At 34.8% G+C, this 20687-nt stretch overlaps 1 long non-coding RNA gene across 1 annotated transcript; it reads right to left on the bottom strand.

The window, feature by feature from the left end:
* Nucleotides 1-1252: 1252 nt before the first annotated feature.
* On the bottom strand, nucleotides 1253-10225 carry LOC142349536 (uncharacterized). The gene is made up of 2 exons (XR_012760830.1): nucleotides 10033-10225; nucleotides 1253-1949 (listed from the first exon to the last, which is right to left on the bottom strand). It is a non-coding gene; the product is annotated as an uncharacterized LOC142349536 (long non-coding RNA).
* Nucleotides 10226-20687: the final 10462 nt, after the last annotated feature.

Here is a 20687-nt window from a genome sequence, read left to right as displayed (position 1 = left end):
TTGCATATGTTTCAGCAAAACATGTCTGCAAAAGTTCTGTTTTTGTTTGCCTTGCATCCCGCATAATTTGCATATAGCATTCTCGGTTTTATTTGGCAACGCAACGTTGGTTGCTGACGTGAAACCAGCAGTACAAAAAATCACAAAGACCAGCTAGGATGAATTGTTTCCTACAATTTATTCGAGACCAATTAACCAACCAAATTATCCTCCATTTATACACTATGGTGAACTTCTAAATTTCACTTTTTTAACGGCTTAGCATAAATCATGCTTATGAAGCACGAATAATGCTTTAAAAGCACAAATCATGCTGTACATAACTTTTTGGTACCATAGTGTTTAATGGATGGTTTCTCGATTTCTATGATTCAGTACAAAACCATAACCCAAAATTCTTCGATATTATTTTGATGTAGTTATATGGCTCACACTACTTTCAAATTTGAATGAGTGCAGGAAAAAGCAACAGAAGTTTGATCACAGCAAAGTTTTAATTTAAAAGCCAGAATACTCACATAGGTACAGAGGTTGTTCATGTTGGTGAGTTAAAAAAGATCTTCAGTAAATTCTCTGCAATAAAAAATTTATCTGAGGTTCCGGCCCGTCTGCCACAAAAGTCACAAAGGATTTGCAGACAACCTCTGCCGCCATGATCAAACTAAGACACTCCGAAGGTTACTTTTACATTTTTGATTTGGAGGAATCTCTCCTGACATAGAAAAGTCCTCAACACCAATAGTGGAGAAAGGGAGTGAAATTTGACGACTTCAGTAATATGCCAAAACATTTGTGATATTTTCATTAAAACTTTTTTGAAAAAATTGAATCATAGAAGAAATAAGAGAAGATAAACGATTCCCCACTGCAGCATGCCAACAATAAAACGAATCTACCACCAATTTTTATGAATCCTTAAAAACACTTGAATATACAGAACTTCGTCAAATGAAACGGAATCGAAGCGAGAAACAGCAAAATCCTCTAAAAAACTAAATTCAAGATTTTGGAACAACTGACCGCTAGATTTTCTCGAGAAAACGTTGAGCAACACCTCATTACATAAAAAAAGGAAAAGATCATACAGATAATTCAAAAAGTTGTAGAGTTTCGATTTATATTGCTGAGAATTCACAGAATTTTAAATAAAAAATTAGAAGGCTTTAAATTGTATATTCTTCAAAAAAAGAAAAAAATTGGAAAACGACCGTTTTAATAATCTGCGCTCTATGGTAATACTAATCACAAAATATTACTTGGAAAATGTAGATTAATAGACTGAGAGCGACAATTAATCTTAAATGCTACAAGGAACTTTCAACAATAGCAATTTAAATATCAGCACAATTAAAACGGCTTCAAAATAAAAAGAGTTCATGAGGTAATAAGACACAAATGAAGTTATAACAAAAAAGATACTACTTAACTATTAAGTTTATTGGTCCAGGTGTACAAAATATCACATACCTGATAAACTTATGGAGCTGCTAATTTTTCACAGAATTACGAGTTCTAGTTCGAGTTGACGGCCACTTTCGCCAAAATTTGAGGCATCCTGTGAGCTGAAATCTAATGACGCTTCAGGTTCGACTTGAGAGTCAATTAATTCCCAGAAATTGAACATTTGACAGTTTCTATCAAGCTTTACATATGTTTCCGCACAACATGACATGTCTGCGAACGTTCTGTTTCTTTTTGCCTTGCATCCCGCATAATTTGCATGAAAATATTTTCCCGCCCGTTTCCAAAGATTGTAAAGCGCTCTCTAAGTCGTTCGGATCTCGTTGAAAACTTTCGTTGAAAGTATTCGAGGATTGAGGAATTGATTGAACCGAGTTTCGAAAACTCTAATGGACGATTTAGATGTCTTTGCTTTAGGATTCGATGATTTGTTTTATTATTGCCCACTTGGACGTTTCAGAATTGGAAGTATCAATTACGAATGGAACCTGAAAACCATTTTTGACCAGTCCAACTCGTAACCGTAAAATTCGAATGTCTCTGAACTCAAAATATCAAAAGTGGAATTCCTACAACTAGATGATACACTACTTGTAGTCACATTTTATCATGATCAAATATTTCTTAGGTAGTTAATAACACTCAAATGGTCATTACAAATCTGATTGAAATGCGATAAAACTTTCACGACGTAAAACATGCCCGACAAATTTATAATAATATCTCACTTAATTTTTAAATTACAATTAAGATTATCGAAAACAATATCCCTTTGGGAATTATGAATAGTGGAAAAATTAGACTAATTAAGACTAAAAAATATGTGATGTCACAACTTTTTATCGTGTTTTTGACCTTACTCCTCAAAAAATTAAAGTTAATTTGAGAGCGAGGAAAGTCATTTTGAGAGTGAGATAAGTTAACAGTCTGAAAGTTTACTCACCTGCTCACTCGAGTGAAAATAACACTCCAATATGAAAATAATAATGACCCCAACTTCACGAAATGCATGAACTAATGATCAAAAGCTGATTGGACCTAAGCGCAACAGCATTTGTTCGTAACAATATAACCATGACCCTGGAATTGAAATGAAACAAAGCTTTCTTAAGTCGCATTACAAAATGGCATTAATTTAAATATTTTAGTTCCTCAATTAAACCAGCCCATTTAAAAAAAATGATTCAAAAAACAAGGAAAGAGGCAAATCTGATAATTTTTTGCATAAAAAACTCCACAAGTTACGAAACTACCGAAAAAAAATAATTTCAAAATAACAGCGAGATACTGCCTATCTGGAATCGATGGCTAGCAAAATTATAGAAAAAAAAATAAGGTCGAAACGTACTAAGACGACCAGGGAGAAAACGGGCAGGAAGAAAATCATTTTCAAAACAATTTTTTAAAAACAATCCATCTACAAACGTTGCAAACAAATTATTCACCAAAGACTAGGATATTTCTGTGTGTTCAGAGAGAACCCACAAGACAAACGATACACTAAACAATATAAAACCAATTTCGTAAAGAAAGTACGTTATTTTAGTATGGACAGGCTTTTCAAACATTCGATCAATTTCTTCGTAGTAACGATTCACAACGCTAAAACGTTAACGTTAAAAACGCTAACGTTAAAAACGCTAACGTTAAAAACGCTAACTTTAAAAACGCTAACGTTAAAAACGCTAACGTTAAAAACGCTAACGTTAAAAACGCTAACGTTAAAAACGCTATTGAACGAAACAAGTTATTCAAAAGGGCGTCAAAAAGGCAAAAAATTTCAAAATAGACAAATCCAAAATTTGACCTTACAGTCAATTTTCGTTGACGTGAACAACAAATAAAATACACCAATTAAATTTAACCTTTAACAATTTAACCTTTTGGATGCATTTAACAACCTCTAAATGCATCCAAAATTATCCTCCTTAATTAAAAAATTGAAGAACACAGTGCCTCAAACAGCAAAATAACAAAAAAGCTCAAAAGGGCTTTTAGAATTTCTAATCTGCAATCTAGAGAGTCAAAAACAATCCAAACCAAAGCGTACATTTAATTGTTACTATATATGGAACAACTCATTACGAACTCTAGAAAACGACCGATGAAAAAAAACTGTTTTGAAATTGCCCTAAAAACTCCGATACAAAAAAGTAAATTTTGCACGCCTCCTTTTCTGGCTCTTGCTAAAACAATACGAAGAAAAATTACCACAACTATTTTCAAACTTTTGTTCAAAAATTGTTCTGATCGTTTGTCTGCACTTGCTGCGTTGACGTCTGCATCCTTTTTCAATGACACTTAACCGATTAAGAGAACAATAAGATCAACACAACACCTCTTCGAGTAGTAAAAAACTAAAAAGGTCAATAACGTCATCACTCAGCTATCAAAAACACTAAATCTTCGTAAGCAATTAAGAAGAAAACCATAAAACTCAAAAATTTAGATCACAGTCACTCTTTTCTGAGCCACATGTGAACTTCCATTTAACAATAGAAACTAAACAAAAAACCTTAACCAATCAAAATAATTCTTTTACCAAAGAAACTTAATTGAAAAAACAATGCACAATAAATTCAAAATAGAAAAAGTAAAACTGCTCCACCAAGTTTTAAAATTTAGAACAACAGAAATTGTATTATCTTGTAGATAATTTGTAAACGTCGAGGAGCCAAATTAATTGGAAAACTTAGAGCGAATACAAGTCTGCCCAAGACTAACGAAACTCAGCGGTTAATTACAATTAACGTTTTCAAAGAGCTGGTGTGATTGAGCAATTATTTCCAAATATTGGTCACTAATACCGTCAAAAATTATTAAAAGTGAGCATTTGAAGTTTTTTATGCAATTCCAGTCCGATTTGACTATTGGTCACATTTTTCTGGATATTTGCCATAGACATAGAACAATTTTTAAAATATAGACTCGATGATGCGGGTAAGTTTAACTCCAAATAACGGGAAACATTTTGGATAAAAAATGTATCATGTTTTTAGGTAAGGATCATTGAATTTAATCCATCAGGTTTATATCTAACCCTGGAATTAATCGAAATTTTGGTTTCTACCACTTGAAAACTCTGTTCAAATCCGACACATAAATTGGCGTAAGAGACAGATAGGGGTTAGGTGTAGTTGCGGCTAGTTGGGGGAGGGGCAGTTTAATTAGGTCGGAGGGACTTATATGGGATCAAAATTTCTCGAAATCACCTTTTAAACCTTGAATATTACCATCAGTTCTTAATTACTATACAATAAAAACTAAGCTACTTTTTAAAGTCCATTGATCGAACACAGAAGTCAAACTTCTAAAAACAGAAGTCAATGTTCGAAAACAAAAGTCAGATTTCACGTAATGTGAAACAAATCTGTCCAAACCCAATACTCCTCATCGAGTCGTAAGAAGACACACGTTTACAATAACTGCTTCTTTTCGAGAGCAATTAAAAAAGCAAAAGTCATAAACAGCATGATTTTCATAACCAATTGCTAGGAAAATTCTTATTGATATCCTTTTGTAGAAGAATAGGTTAAATGTGGAAACATGTGGCGACAAAAAATCCTTTAATTCACATAACCAAAGCGACCCTTTGCAATTACCAACAAAAAACACAAAAAATACGACAAAAGGTGTAAAAGGATCGACAAAAATACTAACATACCCAGCAGATTGCCGGAAAATAGCCACCGTTGATTGCAATAAGCATGATTGGGATTTAAAGAATAGAAGATATTGAAAAAAAAAATTGCACAAAAACATTTTTTAAGTCCGATTTATTTTGATGGCATTTCGTAGTTGAACATACTTCTTTTTCTTATTGAGGCTACAGGGGCTACTATTAATGCCAATAAGCATTAGAGATGGCAACTCAGACTTATAGGAACGACGTTCAAATAGCGGGCATCTAAAATTGGGCTTTATGGGTTTATCCCGATTCCACTTCAATTTTTTATACTGACTCTGTTCATTTTGAATTGCTTTGCTGAGCAACTGATGTTCAAAATCACTTTTAGCAGAATCAGAAAAAATAGCCTAGAGGAGTCAAAAAGATTTGACGCAAAATGTTGAGAAAGCGGAAAAAGGAGGTAAAGCGAATCATTTTTTTTGTTCGACGAAGTAAAAAAACATAGGACAAGTCCTGACGTACAATTCAAAGAATTTTCATTGACTAAACAAAATTAGACCTAGAACGGACTATGAACAGATTGGGAAAACCATTTAGAAAAAAATGCGATCCAAAAAATCAAAAAACAGCAAAAATCGAATTAAAATTGCCGCACATGAACAAAAAGCACTACGGAGAAACCGAATTTTTGTTCAAACACCGTTTTCTCACTCTACTTTAAATTTAGAGCGAAAACATTTCACGCCGCAAAACCACTTGCTTTTTCGCTCCACTTCCTGTTTCGGCGTGACCAAAATCACCACTCCAATTTCACTTCAAAAATCATGAAAATGTGTGAACAGATCATAAAAAAGACAGCGCCCCAACACAATTCAAATTCTTTGAATTGTAAAAAAATAGGAGCGCTATAATAGCTGTCCGATTTGACTATTGGTCACCTTTTTCTGGATATTTGCTATAGACATACAACAATTTTTAAAATATGGACTCGATGATACGGGTAAGTTGAACTCCAATTAACAGGAAAAACTTTGGATAAAAAATGTATCATGTTGTTAGGTAAGGATCATTGAATTTAATCCATCAGGTTTATATCTAACCCTGGAATTAATCGAAATTTTGGTTTCTACCACTTGAAAACCCTGTTCAAATCCGACAGATATGAGTCCCCATAAATTGGCGTAAGAGACAGATAGGGGGTAGGTGTAGTTGCGGCTAGTTGGGGGAGGGGCCGTTTAATTAGGTTGGATGGAGTTATCTGGGATCAAAATTTCTCGCAATCACCTTTTAAACCTTGAATATTACCATCAGTTCTTAATTACTATACAAAAAAACTAAGCTACTTTTTAAAGTCCATTGATCGAACACAGAAGTCAATGTTCTAAAAACAGAAGTCAATGATCGAAAACAAAAGTCAGATTTCACGTAATGTGAAACAAATCTGTACAAACCCAATACTCCTCACCGAGTCGTAAGAAGACACACGTTTACAATAGCTGCTTTTTTCGAGAGCAATTAAAAAAGCAAATGTCATAAACAGCATCATTTTCAAAAGCAATTGCTAGGAAAATTCTTATTGGTATCCTTTTGTAGAAGACTAGGTTAAATGTGGAAACATGTGGCGACAAAAAAATCTTTTAATTCACATAACTAAAGCGACCCTTTGCAATTACCAACAAAAAACTCAATAAATACGACAAGGTGTAAAAGGATCGACAAAAATACTAACATACCCAGCAGATTGCCGGAGAATAGCCACCGTTGATTGCAATAAGCATGATTGGGATTGAAAGAATAGAAGATATTGAAAAAAAAAATTGTACAAAAATATTTTTTAAGTCCGATTTATTTTGATGGCATTTCGTAGTTGAACATACTTCTTTTTCTTATAGAGGCTACAGGGGCTACTATTAATACCAATAAGCATTAGAGATGGTGACTCAGACTTATAGGAACGACGTTCAAATAGCGGGCATCTAAAATTGGGCTTTATGGGTTTATCCGATTCTACTTCAATTTTTTATACTGACTCTGTTCATTTTGAATTGCTTTGCTGAGCAACTGATGTTCAAAATCACTTTTAGCAGAATCAGAGAAACTAGCCTAGAGGAGTCAAAAAGATTCCACGCAAAATGTTGAGAAAGCGGAAAAAGGAGGTAAAGCGAATCATTTTTTTTGTTCGACGAAGTAAAAAACATAGGACAAGTCCTGACGTACAATTCAAAGAATTTTCATTGACTAAACAGAAAACTAGACCTAGAACGGACTATGAATAGATTGGGAAAACCATTTAGAAAAAAATGCGATCCAAAAAAATCAAAAAACAGCAAAAATCGAATTAAAATTGCCGCATATGAACAAAAAGCACTACGGAGAAACCGAATTTTTGTTCAAACACCGTTTTCTCACTCTACTTTAAATTTAGAGCGAAAACATTTCACGCCGCAAAACCACTTGCTTTTTCGCTCCACTTCCTGTTTCGGCGTGACCAAAATCACCACTCCAATTTCACTTCAAAAATCATGAAAATGTGTGAACAGATCATAAAAAAGACAGCGCCCCAACACAATTCAAATTCTTTGAATTGTAAAAAAATAGGAGCGCTATAATAGCTGTCCGATTTGACTATTGGTCACCTTTTTCTGGATATTTGCTATAGACATACAACAATTTTTAAAATATGGACTCGATGATACGGGTAAGTTGAACTCCAATTAACAGGAAAAATTTTGGATAAAAAATGTATCATGTTGTTAGGTAAGGATCATTGAATTTAATCCATCAGGTTTATATCTAACCCTGGAATTAATCGAAATTTTGGTTTCTACCACTTGAAAACCCTGTTCAAATCCGACAGATATGAGTCCCCATAAATTGGCGTAAGAGACAGATAGGGGGTAGGTGTAGTTGCGGCTAGTTGGGGGAGGGGCCGTTTAATTAGGTTGGATGGAGTTATCTGGGATCAAAATTTCTCGCAATCACCTTTTAAACCTTGAATATTACCATCAGTTCTTAATTACTATACAAAAAAACTAAGCTACTTTTTAAAGTCCATTGATCGAACACAGAAGTCAATGTTCTAAAAACAGAAGTCAATGCTCGAAAACAAAAGTCAGATTTCACGTAATGTGAAACAAATCTGTACAAACCCAATACTCCTCATCGAGTCGTAAGAAGACACACGTTTACAATAGCTGCTTTTTTTCGAGAGCAATTAAAAAAGCAAAAGTCATAAACAGCATCATTTTCAAAAGCAATTGCTAGGAAAATTCTTATTGGTATCCTTTTGTAGAAGACTAGGTTAAATGTGGAAACATGTGGCGACAAAAAAATCTTTTAATTCACATAACTAAAGCGACCCTTTGCAATTACCAACAAAAAACTCAATAAATACGACAAGGTGTAAAAGGATCGACAAAAATACTAACATACCCAGCAGATTGCCGGAGAATAGCCACCGTTGATTGCAATAAGCATGATTGGGATTGAAAGAATAGAAGATATTGAAAAAAAATGTACAAAAATATTTTTTAAGTCCGATTTATTTTGATGGCATTTCGTAATTGAACATACTTCTTTTTCTTATAGAGGCTACAGGGGCTACTATTAATACCAATAAGCATTAGAGATGGTGACTCAGACTTATAGGAAGGACGTTCAAATAGCGGGCATCTAAAATTGGGCTTTATGGGTTTATCCGATTCTACTTCAATTTTTTATACTGACTCTGTTCATTTTGAATATCTTTGCTGAGCAACTGATGTTCAAAATCACTTTTAGCAGAATCAGAGAAACTAGCCTAGAGGAGTCAAAAAGATTCCACGCAAAATGTTGAGAAAGCGGAAAAAAGAGGTAAAGCGAATCATTTTTTTTGTTCGACGAAGTAAAAAAAACATAGGACAAGTCCTGACGTACAATTCAAAAAATTTTCATTGACTAAACAGAAAACTAGACCTAGAACGGACTATGAATAGATTGGGAAAACCATTTAGAAAAAAATGCGATCCAAAAAATCGAAAAAACAGCAAAAATCGAAGTAAAATTGCCGCATATGAACAAAAAACCACTAGCGAGAGAGCGAATTTTTGTTCAAACACCGTTTTCTCACTCTACTTTAAATTTAGAGCGAAAACACTTCACGCCGCAAAACCACTTGCTTTTTCGCTCCACTTCCAGGAGCGCTATAATAGCTGGCTGAGAAGATGAGGGCGGCTATTAATAATAGAGTTTACTTCAGAACAGTAAGCTGTGGGGAATAACAGCACAAAAACTATCAGAAACTTTTTGCGGACTCTTTGTTGCAATCATTTCCGATAAAATTTTAATTGGAATTTAGAGATAGCGAGAAAAAACTAGCCACTATTGCTTCAATAAAAAACTGAAAACCTACTAAAAATATTCAGAAACTTATTCTTATGAAAAAACGACACAGCCCTGTTAAAGCAGCGCAAACTTGCGGAAGTTTTTGTTAGATAAATAACCCATTGAGCAAATCTGTAAACCGGATTTGCATTTGTTGAACCAGTTAGTGATTAGTGAAGGTTTTCGGAGAATCATTGGTTGTTGTTCAAGTATACAATTCTGCTGACAAGGCTAGTGTCTAGTCCATCCAGCATGTGCAGCTTGTAGTGGGATTTCAAATTGTACCTCTGGTTACACGCTTTGCCACCGAAATGACCTTTTTGCAAGACGATTTCAAGTGCACTACTTCGACATGCCTTCTAATTAATGTATTGTAAATTGATCGAAATCAACAAATTCTGCATAACCTTTCTGTTCTTTCCAAGTACATTGTAATTGTTTTACTGAGTGCATTGGGGAATCATCATCATCATTGGAGCCAGTTTGCATGAGACCCGTTTAAATTGCTTACCGTTCTGTCAGGACTTTCCAGCATTTAAAGCTGTATTTCTCATGAAGTTCCCTCTTTTCCATCGACTTACCGTGCTAGAACCTCGGAATGTAGCCTTCATGAAGGATGACAGTAGCCTTCATACAGAAGCAAGTTCTCTAAAATCTCTTCCTGAATTGCTAGAGATATTCCAAACGACTGAGCTGTCATCTTGATAAGGCTTTAGTGTTAAACTCACAGCATTACACTTCAAACTAAAATCTTACGTTCTATCAGATAAATCATATTACATTAACTGCAACTCTATTGGAGTCCGTATTTACACATCTATTTTGACAGGAAACTCTGAATCTCCATTATTAATCAATCTCTAACCCCCCCCCCCCCCCCCCTCTTTGTCGTCTCCGTACAGGACATTGCAGACCGTTGCTATAAACGGATGCGGAATAGCAAGACAGCTTTGATTAGGGATGAAAACGCGGGACACCCTTAAATGTGTCTTCGTACTGATCAACGACCCGTAATGCAATTTAATATCGGAACTCTCTTTATCCGCCGCATAGTATGGCAATCTATAATGATATTTTACACTTAAGTATCAAAACTTTTACACTTTGATATTTTACTCTCGTTAGTATCAACAATTATTAGGGTAAATAGATCATCGCAAAGAAGCAATTTTAAGTTTATCTGAAACTAAAAGGAGAGCAGGAAACATTTTGCAATCAAAGAAAGTTTTCAAATTTTTTACTCTTAAGCGCGACGATCGATTCAACAGATTTAGCAACGTAACACAGCTCTTCTGATTCATGAAAATTACCAAGCTTTTCGTTTGAAACAACAGAATGGTGAAAATGATTCCAGTGAGAACATCGGAGACCATATTTAGTTCCAAGAGAAAAGAGTAGAAATTCAATACACGGCAACTTGACGTCAGAGGGCTGTTTGCCGCTCTCAATGTATCGGATGTTTAGCAGAACTACATTTAGCTCCGACAAGTCATCAGCGGGTAAACTAGAGCAATTTAATTGATACCAATTAATAACGCACGACCTCAAAATCATGGAGTAAAAAAACTATTCGAGAAGAGCTCAATTAGGCTTGGCACAAAAAAGAATGCTATGGCCAAGCAGGTACTGTAATCGCTGTTTAAAAGCATTTATCCGTTCCAAACAAATAGCATGCCAGCCGTTTCACATTTTGTTTAATGTCGAAGACCTAAAAGATCATTTAAAAAATCAGAGCCAGCAAAAATGAGAGCTAGATTGACTAGTAGCTATTGAAGCTACACAAACGATTTAATAAACAAAATATTCAGACAAAAAAAATCATTGAGAGGCATTTGATTGATTATTCTTCCAAGTCACCGCTTGAGCAAAATAAATTGCTCTAGCAAAATAAAAATTGTAAAACCACTGGCCTTTAATATACTAGACGGCAATGTAATGTTTCCAGTTTGGGTACTTCATTAAATCTTGACGTAACCGGTCTCAGTAATAAACGTGGAACAAGAAAAAAAACACGAAGGCCAAAAAATCTGCTTAACTATCGCTTTCGCAGCTGTTAAAAATCAAGGCTACCGATGTTTTTGGATCAAAATAATCTAATTCCTATTACTACACAGATACGGCTGACCCTGGCTCAGCCCTTGATAGGTGTGATTGTCAATACAGAGGTGCAAAGATCAACCAAAAAACCAGAAAAGCTCGAAAATGCACATCAAGAGAATCTATAACATCAAAAATAGACGTTTACACTATATAAATAGGTTCCCGTCAATTGCAGTGTACCGTGTAATATATAAACAAACAGCCTAGGCAGCGTCTGTTTGTACATAATGTTCCGACCCAGCTCATCCACATTTTGACTTAATCGTGTACCAAAGAGATAAGAAACTTTCAAAAATTCACATACTTCGAAAACGATTGTTGCATGAGTAAAGAAATCGCTATCAACTCAAAACACTAAAAACATTAAAGATAGACACATTAAGGGATCGATTAGACCTGCCATGAGACAAGACAAAAAATGTAAAGCATCCATTACGGGCAAAAATCAAAAATTATCAAAGACCACTTTAGTCAGAGAATCAGCATACTTTACTACAAAGCAGATCAGACCTATTTTAAATCAACCTGGGAAACAAGTCGACAAACAAAAAGAGGAGCAAAGTTAAAAATTCCACTGAATTTTCGGAAACCAAACAACTTCAGAAGCCATACCAACCAACAGCTTTCAACTACAAACACTAGAAATACTCTTAAAAAAACTTCTTAAAAGGCAATCGAGTCCTTCATTAGTGAGCCTACCGCACCTGTCATTAGAGAGACCAAGTTAAAATACTACCAAATAACGAATTCAGGCAAGACTAAATTCACAAGCATTTTAACAAAAACACAATGTTAGAGCCATTAAAACTAAACAATCAATTGAAAAGATTATATATGTCAATCGGGCCTCATTCATTTGAACATCAATGGGTATTGTCTATTGACCAGTGTTAAAACTAAGTCTCACTCATAACAGGACCCCCATCCACTACCATGCAAAACAAACACTACTACTGGATTTGTGTTTCAACCAATACTGTTGTGCCTTTGCCACTCTGGGTTTTAATAAAAAGATTGAAATGATAGGCAAAGGCACAAATGTATTGATTAAAACACACACCTAGTAGTTGTGTTTACTTTACATGGTAGTGGATGGGTCCTGTTATCAACGAGACTTACTTAGTTACAATTTGACAAGAAAACTGGAACTTCATTGAAATTTTGAAAACGATAAAATGGCATTAAATTACACCGTCATAGTATGGAAGCCGTGGAAATCTATTTTTTAAATATAGCATACGACTACAAAAGGAACAAAAAGGCATAAAATTGAAAATTCAATTGAAATTTGAGAGAAAAGTGTAGAACGCAATAAAACCGTAAGCTACTGAAAAATTTAATATATATAGTGAAAAGAAACAACATAAGGATGAAACGTAGCTTAATATACCAAGAAAGGGGAGCTGAAAGCTTTGACCAAGGTGAAAGTTTCTGTTTTTTGAAACACGTTAGCTTTTAAATAGCATTGGAAACTCTCAAGCAACCAGCACCTCTGCTAATCATTTGATGCATCCGTTAACAACTTTTCCACTTCCATAATAATCCTTAAGAAAGAAGACTTTCAACAAAATTTCCAAAAATGGCGTTTCATGGATTTTCAGCTCGGAAACGGTGATAACAAATTGTTTAGCAATCAGCTCAAAAACTTCACAGGCCGGTAGAGAGAAATAAAGAAGATTTTAAATTAAATTCCAAGCTATCATTATTACCCAGAGACGCGTTGAAAATCACAAAACGATGAAATTTTTTGAAAATTTACACTATTTTTCAATTCAGAAACAGTGATAACTAACATTTGAGCAGCGACATAAGTAACACCACAGATTTGTCAATCGATCAGAAAAAGATTGGCAAACAGAAAAAAAAAACAAAAAACCTTGATATCAATTTTAAAATCTCTGGAGGCCGTACTTAAGCCCGGAAGAGAGTATAATGTCAACAAGGCGGCTCGGTAATGTGCGATGGCACATAAGGTTCCGACCCCGCCCATCCACAATTTTGGCATAATTGTCTACCAAATGAGGAACAGATAGAAAAACCCAAAAATTATTTTTGCGAACACCAAAAAAGCCCAAGTCTTTTTCAAAAAATTCTGTATGAACGATAAGATAGCCTCCAAAGCAAATAACTCAGTGGAGTAAAAATTGATGCATTAGATTGCTGTAATATGTCAATATTAAGAAAGCGAGTCAAGACGAACAGCAAAATCAAACAACAACAACAACAAACATTAATTACATCAAAAAATTTATGTCCCTCTTAAAAACTAAATTTAATAACAAAGTCAACATACCGTCAGATAAACCTAAAACTAAACAAAATTAACTTATAAATCAACAGAAAACATATGCGACCGGTCCATAAAAAGGTTTGGTAACAATTATACAAAAAAGAACAAAAACAGTAAAGTAAAAAAATTAACTTATTTTTTTGAAACACTTAACTTCAAAGTAATAAATACCATTAGGAATCAATTAATATTACCAGAAATTTACGATTACCACTGCTTCTATAGAAGGGCGTTAGGACCTGTCCTTATTCATTTTTTAAAGCGGCTAAAAAGAACAACAAAGAACAAACAGAATTTCAATTGAAACTTGCCAGAAAACGCTGTCAAAACCGTCAAGCCAAATTTTGGCACTCAATATATTTGATTGCGCCTTCTTTAAACAGCTATAATGTAGTACGTGGCCATTCATTAGTAAGACTAGGTAACAAGTAGACGAAAAAGCGAAGTGCTAAAGTATGTAATACTTTTTTTTCGAAACAAAATTACATTCAATGTCATGAAAGGCATTAATAACAAAAAGAGCTATTTAAATAGGGTCGTTTATTCATGAAAAGGAAGCCCTCGAGACCTGTAATTATCCAGAATATTTCTTGCATCTACAAAAAGAACGTCAAATATGACAAAAATCAAATTAATTTACTTTTTGTGAAAAACCGGCGCGAAGCCAGTAAGGTCATAACAAATTCTTTAAAAAAGATTTTGGGACACCAATCCCTTCTATTCCCTTGACACCCATAATGTCATATTCGACCTGTAATTAACTAACGAGAATAGGTAACAAAAAGAAACAGAAAAAGAACAAAATTGCGAAGTTAAAAAGTTTTTTTTTTTTTAATTTTGGAAAACGATTGTTTTCAAAGTCATAAAAGCCATCAGCTTTCTACTAATATCAGAATATCGGTTCTTCTATTCTTCCATGAAAAGCCAATGAAAGCTATCACTATACAGGAAATTTCATACTACCGAAACGACAAAGTATAAATGACAGTTAGAGACAAAATTAAAAAATTCAATTGATTTCTTCAAGAAAGAGGCGTCGAGGCCGTTAAAACGATGATGTATATCTTTCAAAATTTTAATATGTTCAATTGTGCCTTATTCAGAATGCTAATAAGGTGACATGAGAACTGTCAAAAATGTGATAATGTGACAAAATTAGAAAACGTGAAAAACTGGCAAATATCCAAACAAACAAAAATCTGAAATCTTGTAGTATCAAAGCCAGAAAACAATAACTTCAGGCTTAAAACTGCAAACGAGAAAAAATGTTAAATCAGTAAAAAGAAGAAGCAGTCTTTCTTTGCTGACACTAAGCTGGAAGTTGAACAAATTAAGAAAAAAATAGAGGAAAAGTTAATTTCCATTATTTATTGAAAAGTCAATTATTTTTAAAAAAAGAAACGACCATAAATTTTCAATTAAAAAACTAAATGCATTAGCTTGGAGCTGCTTAGCAAGCGAATGGGTTGGACCTATCACTCCTGAGCTTTGATTTGATATGTTCTGTTCTTTATTATTAAAAAAGTCTTTTTTATAAAAAAAAAGACCGACTGATTACAACCCGATTTTTTTTTTGGATTGTAACAGTCCAAGAATGGCCCAAAACTAGCCCTGCTAATACTTATTGTCCGTTAGGAACAATTGATTCTTCGAATGTTGTAGATATAGATAATTTGTTAGTTGAAAACTCAAAATAAGTTCTGCATTTTTGATAATCAACGAGTAAAGTTAGAAAAAAACGGCCAAATTTTAACTACAGTGCACACTCAGCGGACTCTGAAGTAGAAATAGCCCCCCTCTGAGTCTACAAAGATTGTATGAGTGTTGTTTGGGGGTGTACTGTCGGCAAATTTAATCAAAGTGGACTAAAGTAGCTTATTTCGTGCTGTTTTTGATGAAAAGGGCTAAATTTTGAAATGTTTATCCAGATTTTTTGACCAAAAAAATTAAATCAAAACAATCAACAATGCTTGTTCGTCTTCAAAAATAAAATCAACGACACTATTCTTAAAAATTATAACAAATTTTAGCAAAATTGACGAAAATGTAGGCAAAAATTCAGGAAAACGTGAATAAAAACAACGTGAATTCACTCTTCTTTTCTCAGAAGTTTAAACCTCGATAACTCCCCGTAGAAAACGAAAATTAAAAAAATCTTTTAATTCCATATTCTACGCTGGACGAGCTTTCTAATGATACCAGTCTCAACTCTCTACGATGAATATATCGAGCGGCGAAAATTCACGGAACAAAAAAAACCCATTTGAGTATATAGTTCCTCCCCCCTCAAGAGGGTCGGAACAACAACCATAATGTTCAAAGAATCACTAACTTGTTATTTAAACAAATATATTCAAAGAGCCATCATTTATCATCTGAAAGCATTAGAGTTTGACTAATGCCTTTTTAGAGAGCCAAATTGAACTTTGATCAGTGCAACCAGTCATAAGAGTGCAAAAAGAACAACTAATACAGGCAAAACTCGAATTCCTATAAAAACTTTAGAAAAATAGTTCAAAAGGATTAAAACCATGAGCTTTCTCTGACATATTTGTCCATTGTAGCTCATTTCACCAATGATTGGAACGCTCATGATTTGAAACCTTTAAATCAACATTTAAATTTCTGTAATTAGCATAAAAACAAATGCAAAAAGATAAGGAAAGACAGTGTCCCCAATACAAAAGGAATTCTTTCTGATTGCAAAAATCCGTGCTGCGACCGGAACTGGCATTGCTATCGCTGCACATCTATTAAGAGCACGTAGTTGTCCGTAATCCTAACATACCTTATTTTGGCAAAATCAAATTGTAATATATCAAAAATAAATTATGCCTCAATATCGAATTGAATTAGCCAAAGGCCGGAAAATTTATTCCAGAACACTTTCTCAGGAAGGCGAAATAAAATTAGCCCACATACGGATAAACGAAGATTGTATCAGCACTTTTTCGATATGGTCAAGAAGATTAATTCACACCGTTCAGCAAACCACCCTTATCTTTAATTATAAAACCAGAAACAATTTTGGAACAATTTTAACATACTTTTTATCAAAAATTATGAAACTTTCAAGAAAAATTTTACAAAATGCAATAAAAGCAACCGATATCAGGTGAATGTTCGCAAAAACTTTGAAACTCGACAATTCTTTGGAAAAAAAAATTCTAAAATGTCTTCAATCCGATATTTTACGCTTGACGGTCTTTGTAATAATACCACTCCCAACACTCAACGAAGAATATAACGATCAATTGAAATTGACTGAACAAAAAACCTCAAATTGAGCATATAGTTCCCACCCCGCTAAGCTATAGTCGGAACAATTAGTACAGCTATGGATTTTAATATGACATTTGGTATTGGTCTGTCCCGTTTTCTTCTGTTCCGCCGAAAAATCCATGAATGCATTAAAACGTACACTCAAATTGTGCTTCTGTTTGAGAACTTAAATCTGGTGCGAACTTAAATGTAATACAGCAAGATTGCCATATTTAAGAAGACGATAACAAATGACAGCATCAAATTTTGAATCTTGAGAATGTAGAAAGGCTTCTTTTGAAAGTCTATTCAGAAAATTCAATTTCAACACATAATTGCTAAAATTAAACATTGAGCGCTATACTAATATTAACAAATTTAGATCAATTTAATAAATCATTAAGTACGTAGCATATTATAATGATAAAAATGATTAAACTTTGCACCATGAGGAAGAAAAACGACAAAACACAACATCGAGTTTAACTTCAAAAGTTTTCAAACGAAAACCACTTTCGTGTTGACTTATGTCACACAGAATGCTTTGCATAACAATTTTTCCTGTTCTTTTAAAAAAAAATTTTTTTTACATCAGCTGGTCAAATATAAAACTAATAAGAGGCCCAATTGCAATGCCGGGAACGAAGGAACTCCCCTGATATTAATTTCAGATCAACATTGAAAGCACATAAGATGACGTGGATTTTTCGTACCTTCATCGGAATTTCGACTGCACTGACCTGTAGTGGCCACATTCCGCCCAGAATTCCAGCTTGAACCGATACGCCAGTTGCTACCGCCAGTTCCGGGTCAACGTTTGGGGAATTTGATAGGTCGCGGTCAAAATGTTCACCAATCACTTCACGGACCCTCGGAACTCGCGTTGATCCGCCAACCAGAACAATTTCGACGACATCTTCACGCCCGAGTGAAATTTCCTCTAAAACCACTTAAATAGGTCTCTGAACTTTCTGGAATAAATACTCCTTGATTTGATTAAAGTTTGTTTTGTGATGTTGCGATCCAGTTCTACTGGCATTTCCATTTTGATATGAATGAATTCTTGATCGGTTAAGTTTATTTTAACTTGGACAGCTAGCAGGCGCAACATCTGTAGTGTAGCTTGATCAATGGATCTGGAGGGAGGCGAAGGAATCGTGTTAGCATCAGTCAAGATTTCGGAAGTCAGAACAACTTGAACGCTATTTTCATTCTCTGCATTGTTCACGTTTCCCTTGATTGTTAGGTTTGCCTTTTTCCAAGATATAATTCCACAGATGCGTGAAATAGCTGTTAACCGCTATGGCTGCGGTGAGAAATTCCGCCTTGTCTATTCAACAATGATACATCAGACCCACTACCCAGACCCCCTACTAGCACCTGAAATCAATTACATGTTTCTTGTTAGCTATCACAAGCTATTAACTATTGATTAAAAAATGGTCACAAACATTATTTCGATTTTCCTAATTTTTTTGATGATTAGGTGAAAATAGAAAAATTTTTCTATACCGATAAACTTTTCTTTTTTATCAACCCGCGGTTCCAAACGGCCGACCGCCATTGGTAGTTCTTGCAGTGCCATAGTGCGGGAGGGGAGACTAGATTCAAAACAAATTAGCTTATATAGGAATTCAATTCTTTTGACGCAGCTCTAAAAGAATTATAGTGCCTTCTCTTCAAAATTATATACGATGCAGTGATGTTTATAATTATATTTCTCATGACGCAGCTCTAAAAGAGCTATAGTGCCTTGTCGTTAAAATTAGATACGATGCAGTGATGTCTCATAGTGGGGGAGGATCACTACTCATCCATTGGATTGTCCTACGCGGCTTAAGAGCAAACCCCCTTTAATATACCCACTTTTTCATCAAGCAATCAACAGCCCATTATCACTACTGGTACCACAACTATATTACAGCACATGCCAACATACTGCTAAAAAAATTTCGCTCGATGTAAGGGTCTTTCCCATTATAGCCCCCCCCCCCCCCCCAGCTTAGTGGGCATGTAACCTATAGCCCCCCCCCCCCCCAGATGAAAATTCATAACCACCTCTTTAACACAAAATCGGAAATCGATGTAGGCGAGCCACTGAAATTAATAACCACTTCTTCAACACAAAATCAGAAATCATTGTAGGCGAGCCGCCGGATGGTGACATGGGCTTGCCCATTATAATTGATTTTAGTTGACTTCTCATAACCGCATTTCAGCTGCTACAGAGATAATACGGAAATAATGACGGCGATTGGAAAATTCCAGCATTCGATACTGGAACAAAACAAAAACTTGTAACCAACATTTGTACGCATAAATGATGAATTTAATTGTATGCTATAACTTGATTTTTGGGGGGGCTATAAATTTCTGGGGGGGGGGGGGCTATAACGGGAAAGACCCCGATGTAATTTAGCAAACCATTTGTATTCCTTCCTCCTCGTGCACTCCATACGCAGCCGCAGTCGGGTGCCACACAGCAAGTCAAGCCATTGTAGAGGCTTTTTTGGTGGCATTCCTCTGCACTTGGTCAAACTAAGCCGGAACACTCAACACTGCCCTGTGCATCAAAACGAAATGATACGCAATAGCTATAAAACCAAAATGTTTTGCGTAATGTTCCATCACGACAAAACCTCGGCTAAAAAACGAGTGAAAAAAAGCAGTTTAAAATCAAAAATTAACTCAAAACAATCGAGTACTATCGGGCGATCTGCTCTCAAACGACGAGACGGCGTTGTACGGCTTCTAATAGTGATTAATATCTGTTATCCAGCCACCTTTACAAAATGGTTTAAAAAACCATTCTTATCCAAAGTCATGTAAATTACGCGATTTTGTACAATTTTTAAATTTACTGGATAACAAAAATGATAAATAAATACTGTCTCAAGATGATGGCGGGTGGGGGATTATCCTACGATACATAAAAATGAGATAATAGGGGGTTAACCTAGACGGAAGGGAATTGACTTTGATTCCTTTCCAGATGTGAGACTAATGTCATGACCAAAACTTATTTTCATGCGGCAAACTTACTTTCGATCATTTGAATGGAACGAGAAACAATAGTACGAGTGGTTTTGGGAGAAAATTTATAAATACGCTCCTAGGGTCACTAGTCACAGATCTTCTTTACCTCCCTGGATATTGTAATATCCGTGCACTGTCTACGGTTACGGTTTGGGTTGGATGTTATTCTTAAGCACTCTAAACCTCGGAGTTACTGAGGAAAAGTTTCAAGTTTCAGACTTGAATTTAATTCAGCAGATGTAAATGTACAATCAGTTTAATACAAAGTTAGATCTATTGCTTGTAAATATTAAAAGTTTTGTGAAGATGACAGATGTAAAGCAATTAAAGAGAGGCAGCTCGATTGTGTAAGGTTTAGTTTTGAATATGTTCTTTGGTTTCAATCTTATCAATGGTTAATTAATCGTAGGTTATTTTACCCATTTTCGTTAATTTCCTTGGGATTTTCTCATAGTTATTTTCTACCGCACGGGTCCCTGTTAGTTAAACTAACAGATAACAGGTTTACCTGCTTGACGAATCCCGTCATGAACAAACATTTCTTGACGT

The sequence above is a fragment of the Convolutriloba macropyga genome, chromosome 11 (assembly GCF_964194025.1).
Source record: "Convolutriloba macropyga chromosome 11, txConMacr16.3, whole genome shotgun sequence".
NCBI lineage: Eukaryota > Metazoa > Xenacoelomorpha > Acoela > Convolutidae > Convolutriloba > Convolutriloba macropyga.
The sequence above is the reverse complement of the archived record's forward strand: the minus strand, read 5'-3'. Positions and strand labels throughout refer to the sequence as shown.